General features: G+C 48.5%; 1 long non-coding RNA gene across 1 annotated transcript; it reads left to right on the top strand.

Moving 5' to 3' along the window:
- The first annotated feature begins 1,003 nt into the window (after positions 1-1,003).
- LOC121852548 lies at positions 1,004-7,086 on the top strand. The gene is made up of 4 exons (XR_006086200.1): positions 1,004-1,207; positions 1,794-1,861; positions 6,161-6,199; positions 6,762-7,086. It is a non-coding gene; the product is annotated as an uncharacterized LOC121852548 (long non-coding RNA).
- Positions 7,087-8,130: the final 1,044 nt, after the last annotated feature.

Genomic DNA, 8,130 nt, shown 5'->3' with positions numbered 1-8,130 from the left:
TTACAGTGTTATGGACTCCAGCAATGTAAAGTGTAGTGACTGAATTTTTGTGGGCGAACACCAGCAGTGTCCCACAAACAGTCATGGATTGAAGTGACCAATTATTAGTATTATTATTTGAAGGATTTATTACCATTGGAAAATTGATCCACCGATCGACTAAAAACCGGGTTTCTACTCACTGATAGATAAACAGAGGTGTGTGTGAGTGTGTGTGGAGTGAGGAAACTGCCCAATATTTCGCTCTGCCCAGGAATCGAACCCAGGTCTCTCACTCTGGCGAGTGCTCTAACCACTGAGCTACAGTACTATTTAAAACAGAAACCAAAAAGAACATCTTTGTCAAAAAGTTCAGTGTAACACTGGTTTATATTGTATGATTCTATTATCATACTATTCACAGAAAATCACCCAGTGTCACCGTAACACAGAACATTGAATAAGTCTTCAATCTTATGCTTTACGTTCAGTGGTAATAAAGAAGCCGTTCTTGCGTCTGTTGCAGATGGACCAGACACCCCTGAGCTTACAATCACGAGACACACTCCAGCAGAACTTGGAGACTAAATGGATATTTAATGGCACCGTTCTGTCACACACAACTCCACAGCTCACCATTGATCAAATAAGCCCGACTGACCGCGGGAGTTACACTTGGAGCCCTGTAGCTCAGTAGTTAGAGCTCTCGCCTCGCAAGCGAGAGGAACTGGGTTCGATTCCCGGCCGGGTCAGGGTTTAACATTAGGCAGAACACACACACCTTTGATAGCAGCAGTAAGTAGGAAGTCGGTTGTTAGTCGATTGGTGGATCGCTTTTCTGTGGGTAATAATGTCTCCAAAAGAAAATAATAATAATAATTTGGTCACTCAATCCACGACTGTTTGTGGGACGCTGCTGTGCACAATTGGCTGCAAACAAAATATACAGTCACTACTTTACAGGGTATTCTGTGAAGCGCTTTGAGACTCTCGAAGATTTGATAAGGCGCTGTATTAAGGATTATTAAGGATTATTATGATAACCCATGTGAAGGGCATTGTATGAACATTAACATCTGTTGACTTTCCCCTCCAGATTCTGTTGGTGCTCAGGATCAGAGCGCCACCATCGCAGCCATCACTCTCGGGGTTATATTGTTTGTGATCATCATTCTCCTGATTGCTGTTGTCGTCTATAGACAGTGTGGGCATTCTGCTGGAGATCCCGGTAACTACATCACTTCTATTTGTAGTGACGTATACAGTGTATCGAATCCAAGGATTATTATATTAGATTCGATAATTACTTTTAAAAACGCGGTGGACGGGTATTTGAGGAGAACGGGTTGCAGGTTATGGGAAAGGGACGAGAAGTGGGATTGACATTAATTGCTCTATTCAAAGAGCCGCACAGACTCGATGGGCCGAATGGCCTCTTTTTGTGCTGTACAATTCTATGATTCTATGATATGATTATATCAAATACAAGGACTATTATTATATCAAATACAAGGACTATTATTATATCAAATACAAGGACTATTATTATATCAAACACAAGGACTATTATTATATCAAATACAAGGATTATTATTATATCAAATACAAAGACTATTCTAAGTGCTCAGAGGCTCAGAGAGCACAAACGAGATCTCGGTCCTAAGGTGATCCATCTGATGGGGTTTTCCGCTCCCCATTGAGGAAAGAATATCCTCGACCTGGAGAGGCAATGTCAATGGATGATACCGGGTATGAAAAATATATGAACCTGTGATGAGAGAGTAAATTAGATAATGGTGTCATTCTCACAACAGGAATCTCTTCAACACGCAATGAGGCACGAACAATCTACCAGAATGAGTCCATCCATATGGGGAACCAGGTCAGGATAGTTACTAAAACAACCTCTGGTCAACATGGTTCCATCTCACTGTCTGTGGCATGAAGTGAGCAGCTGTTAACTCCCCTGAATCTCGCCAACTGACTCAAATTATTGACTGGATAATCAACTGCTGTGGTCTGCTTCTCGTTCCCCGCCTCCATGATTCTATATAATAGATGGCCTGATTTCCTGCCCACTGTTGGCGGGCGCTCTGCCTTCTGCCACTCTGCCCCACCCTCTGCAACTCCATCCCACAGTCCCTCCGCCTCCCCCCCCCTCCCTCACCTACTTCAAGACCCATCTCAAGACCCGAGTCTTCGATCGTGCTTTCCCTCACCCTGATCCCCCCCCCCCCCGCCCTCAATCCACCCCGATCCCGACCCCCAGCTCGGGTCTGAAACACTGACTGTCCAGCGCCTTGGAACGTCCTCTTTTGTGAAAGGCGCTTTACACATGTATGATGTTGTTGTTGTTGTTGTATGGTGGTCACTGGGATTGTTCTCCTCGGAGCAGAAAAGGTTAAGGAGAGATTTAATAGAGGTGATCAAAATAATGAAGGGATTCGATAGGATGAACAGAGAGAAACTGCTTCCATGGCGGGTGGGTCAGTAACCAGGGGACATGGATTTAAGATAGTTGGGAAAAGATTGAGAAGCTCTTCCAAAGAGCCGGCACAGGCCCGATGGGCTGAATGGCCTCCTTCTGTGCTGTAATATTCTATGATTCTACATAATCGAATGCCTGAAATTAATTATATTCCATAATCATTGGGACCCCAGAGTGTGCGTTGGGGTAACTGCTGGAGGCTAACCAGCTAAACCCACATAGTTTGCCATTGACTCGCTTTCCCGCTGCTTGTCCAGCGAGGACCACCCTCCCCGTTAGTCAGGGCTTTGGCTGCTGTGTTAACAGGAACTGAGGGGGAGATTCCCTGCCCCCAGTGACTGGTCTGCCCCAGGTCCTGCTGATGAGCCAGGCCGGGCTGTGCTGTCATCACCGGTTCCCTGGGATACTGTGGACCCTCCTGGCTCAGGGATCGGACCAGAGACCGTCATAGAGGGGGGCTCGATTCTGACATTCCCTAAGGCCGGAGTCCTGTCCACAGACAATGAGCATTAAATCAGTTTTGATTACTTTTAATTATCTTAAAAAAAGGCCTCTGAGATACATAGCAATAATAATCATCATTGCATTTGACACAGCGCCTTATCACGTCATAGAAAACATCTCAAAACGCTTCACAGAGTAATAATAATAATAATAATCCTTGCATTTGATATAGCGCTTTTCACGTCGGGAGGACGTCCCAAAGCGCTTCACAGAACACACTGTAAAGTGAATTGACTGTATATTTGTGGGCGAAACGTGGCAGCCCATTGCGTACAGCATCGTCCCCACAAACAGTCGTGGATTGAAGTGAACGATTGTTTTTATTACCCCCTGAAAGGAGATCCGACAATCGACTAACAACCGGGTTCCTACTTACTGTTCAGTAAACAGAGACGTGTGGAGTGAGGAAACTTGACCAACATTTCTCTCTGCTGGGAATCAAACCCAGGTCTCTCGCTTGCGAGACAAGTGCTCTAACCACTGAGCTTCAGGACTCTACGCTAATGATAATAAAAGCTCATTGCACTATAGAATAGAACCCAACGGGGCATAAACTGGGGGAGAGTTAAACAGAAGGTTAAGTAAATGGTTATTTACATAGATTTACTGGACTGTACGGTGTGGAGATGGGCCTTCAGCCCAACGAGTCTGTGCCAGTGTTTATACCCCACAGTAGACACACAATCCTCCCACTTCTCCCTCTGACTCAGGCAGTGCTCCAGATTGTCACCGTTCTCTGGGTGAAGGAGTTCCTCCTATTCTGGTTGACATCCCTTTGGCGCTAATATACACTTGTGTCCGTCTCCTGGTTACAGACTCCCCAACAAGTTGCAGTTGCCTATTTATGCTGACTTTATCAAACCCTTTTATAATTGTAAACACCTCCATTAGGCCCTCTCTTGAGTGATTCTTCTCTGGCAAAAAACAGCCCAACCTCTCCCGTCTGCCCTAATACCAGTAGCCAACCAGCACTGGTACAGTCGTAGTAAACCTTCGCTGTTATCTTTCCATCGCTGGTATATGGACTGTGGAGTCCTGTAGCTCAGCGGTTAGAGTTGGGTTTGATTCCTGGTAGGACTAAATGTTGGGCAAGTTTCCTTCCTCCACACACGCGCCTCTGTTTAACCAGCAGTTAGTAGGAACCCGGCTGTTAGTCGATTGGCAAATTGCTTTCTGGGGGAAGTAATTCCTTCAAAAAGAAATAAAAAATGTGTCACTCAGTCCAGGCTGTTTGTGGGGACGTCACTGTGCGCAATTGGCTGCTGTGTGTCGCCCACAAAATATACAGTCAATTCACTTTGCAGTATATTCTGTGAAGGGCTTTGAGACGTCTCGATGATGTGATAAGGTGATATATCAAATGCAAGGATTATTTTTGTTTGTGGAGTCCTGTAGCTCAGTGGTTAGAGCACTCGCCTCGCAAGCCAGAGACCTGAGGTTAGGGCGAGACCACAGCTTCCTCATTCCCACTGCCCTCTGTGTACAGCAGTTCCTCCTAATCTCCCAAACCATCTGTCTATGGTCCTGTTGCTCAGTGGTTAGAGCACTTGCTTTGCATGTGAGAGGACCCGGGTTCGATTCCTGGGCGAGGAGAACATTTTTCCTTACTCCACCTACACACACACACCACACACACACATTGTTTACCAGCAGTAAGTAGGAACCCGGCTGTTAGTCGATTGGCGGATCGCTTTTCTGGGATAATAATGACTTTTTTAAAATAATAATTTGGTCCATCAATCCAGACTGTTTGTGGGACGTCGCTGGTGCAATTGGCGCCGTGTTTCGCCCCAAAATATAGTCAATTGGCTTTACAGTATATTCTGTGAAGCTTTGAGACGTCTCGATGATGCATTGAAATGCATTTGCCATTTAAGTGCCCACTCAGCAAGTTTATTAATGTTTTGCTGTAATGTGTGACCGTCCTCCTCTGGATACTATTCCCCCCGATCTGGTCTCGTCCGCAAATATTGAAATTGTCCTTCTGATTCCCGAGTCCAAATCATTAATGTATATTGTGAACAACAGTGGGTCCCAATACCCATCCTTGTGGAACCCCACTGCCCACCCCCTGCCAGTCTGAGCCGCTGCCCTTTACCCCTACTCTCTGCTGTCTGTTTTGCAGCAGATTGCTATCCATTCTGCTATTTTCCCCGACTCCACATACTCTGTGGATGTGTCAGTCCAGTTTCAAACACTGTGCAACAATAAGGTGAACTTACAGAGCGTTTCACTAAGATACGGTCTCGGAGACCACCAGCACAGACATGACAGAACACAGCAGGGGATGGGGTTAGAGAAGAGAGCTCCAGTGGGGGAGTGAGCTCCAGCACAGACACGATGGGGAAAGAGAGAGAGAGAGAGAGGGAGAGCAGGGAATGGGGTTAGAGTAGAGAGCCCCAGTGGGGGAGTGAGCCCCAGTACAGACACGATGGGGAGAGAGAGAGAGAGAGAGAGAGAGCAGGGGATGGGGTTAGAGAAGAGAGCTCCAGTGGGGGAGTGAGCTCCAGCACAGACATGATGGGGAGAGAGAGAGAGAGAGGGAGAGCAGGGAATGGGGTTAGAGTAGAGAGCCCCAGTGGGGGAGAGAGCTCGAGCACAGACACGATGGGGAGAGAGAGAGAGAGAGAGAGAGAGAGAGAGCAGGGAATGGGGTGAGAGGAGAGAGCTCCAGTGGGGGAGTGAGCCTCAGCACAGACACGATGGGGAGAGAGAGAGAGAGAGCAGGGATTGGGGTTAGAGTAGAGAGCCACAGTGGGGGAGAGAGCTCGAGCACAGACACGATGGGGAGAGAGAGAGAGAGAGAGAGAGAGAGCAGGGAATGGGGTTAGAGGAGAGAGCCCCAGTGGGGGAGAGAGCTCGAGCACAGACACGATGGGGAGAGAGAGAGAGAGAGAGCAGGGAATGGGGTTAGAGTAGAGAGCCCCAGTGGGGGAGTGAGCCCCAGCACAGACACGATGGGGAGAGAGAGAGAGAGAGAGGAGGGAATGGGGTGAGAGGAGAGAGCCCCAGTGGGGGAGAGAGCTCGAGCACAGACACAGACATCGTTCTGTGCTGTAAACACAATCTATGATGATATTGTTAATCAGATGTGAAACACAAAGACAGGTTTCCGTTGCTCTCTGTCCCTTCAGCACAACTCTTCCCATCTACTGACTGTTTATATTCACTCTGACTTTCTTACTGCAGGAACTCGCTGAGGCCTCTGATCCCAATGCCACCTACACGGTGAGAGATGATTCATATTTCATTGTGTGGATCCAAACGTCCTCTTGTAGCCTCTGCCCTGAGCCCTGCACCATGTGCCAGTGGCCATGAGGGCAACATACCCTCCTCCAGACCTCTGCCAACCTCTGCTGAGAGCTGCTGCCCACGGGTGGGTGTGTGGGTGGGTGGGTGGGTGGGGGCGGTGGTCAGCTGTGTGTCCATGGTGTGTCAGCACCTGTCTCCTCAGTGCAGCTCACTGTGTACGTGCTGCTGACAGTCACCCCGTCACACTCTCTACCCCAGGCTCCCTGATTCCTGTTCCCCCCCAGCGACCTGCCACACCTTGTGACACGAGTGGGGACCTGTAGCTCAGGGGTTGGACCCCTCGCCTCACAAGCGAGAGGAACTGAGTACGATTCCCGGGCGGGTCAGGGAGAAACCTCAGACAGGTTTCCTTATGTTTAATGGCGTGATCAGCGCTGTATGAAATGCTCGGATTCCTATTTATTATTATTATTATTTGCACCGCTGACTGTTACACCTGTGACATTAGTGACATTCTCTTCCTGTCTTCTCTGGCCAGACTTTACAGCCACATGATCAGTCCCTGTACAGTGACCTGAGAGGCAAAATGGTTGGATAACTGTCTGAACAGACGGGGACTGGAGCCGTGAAGTGCTGATGTGCGGCTTATTCAACCCCAACACGGCCGGGATCAGCAAACCATCTCCTCCCCCTCCCGTTCCCAGCACCTTCTCTTTGTGCAGTTGCTGGACTGGAGTCTGGCGGTTTGTATCACCCACAGTTTGTTTCTCTGTGTTCAAGAACTCTGGAGCGTAATTCTCATGTGGTGCTCACATGGTCCCACTCAGTGATATCATCCACAGGTGTGGGGTAAACTCTATCTCTCTGCCTCCACCCTGGACTCCAGGACCCACTGCTGTCCTGACGGATTGTCTGTCCGGCATCAAGTCCTGGATGAGAGCTGAGTTTCTCCAGTTGAACGTCGACAAGACCGAGGCTCTCCTGCTTGGCTCCCGTCAGCACCTCCTGACCTCAGGCGCTGACAGCATCAGTGTCCATGGATGCCCTCTCCCCATCACCGAGCCGTACAGAACCCGGTGTCTTGTTCAACCTCAACTGTCCTTAAACCCCACATCCGTGCCATGACCCATTCGGCCTTGTCCCACCTCCGCAACACTGCCGCCTCCACCACTCTCTCTCCCTCAGGCTGCTGAGCCCTTATTCACTCAATCATTAAATCCAGGCGTGACTCTCTCACTCCCTTTAACCCCTCCCTCCCTCCATGGCCTCGCTCCTCACTCGCTCTGCACCTGTTAAAGCTTCACCAACATGTCCTCTCCCTCTGCTCTGCACACACTGACCTGCTCCACGGCCCCCGCCCTCTGGATCTGCATCCAGGAGCCCCTCCACCTCAGCCCCTCACCTGCCTCCTTGGCCACCGGCCTCAAGAGCTGCCTTCTCAATCGTGCCTTCAGTCATCAACTGCACACACCTTACATACACGCTAACACACACACGCTTACATACACGCTGACACACACATGCTTACACACACGCTTACATACACGCTGACACACATGGTTACACACACGCTAACACACATGCTTACACACACATACACTTACACACACACATGCTTACACACACACACTCGCACATGGTTACACACACACACATGCTTACACACACGCTTACATACACACTCTTACACACACACTCGCACTTACACATAATGCTTACACACACACACGCTTATACACACACATTCACACACGCACAGACATACACCGCACACACTTACACACACAGAGACATGAGGACACACACACAAATGCAGCAATGGCCCAAACATAATAATATATCACAAGTAATTTTTAATAGAGTTAAATATATTATTAAATATAAGTATTATTTTTATATTTTTATAA

Source organism: Callorhinchus milii, unplaced genomic scaffold (assembly GCF_018977255.1).
Source record: "Callorhinchus milii isolate IMCB2004 unplaced genomic scaffold, IMCB_Cmil_1.0 Scaffold938, whole genome shotgun sequence".
In the NCBI taxonomy this organism is placed as follows: domain Eukaryota; kingdom Metazoa; phylum Chordata; class Chondrichthyes; order Chimaeriformes; family Callorhinchidae; genus Callorhinchus; species Callorhinchus milii.
This window is presented reverse-complemented; position numbering and strand designations above follow the sequence as displayed.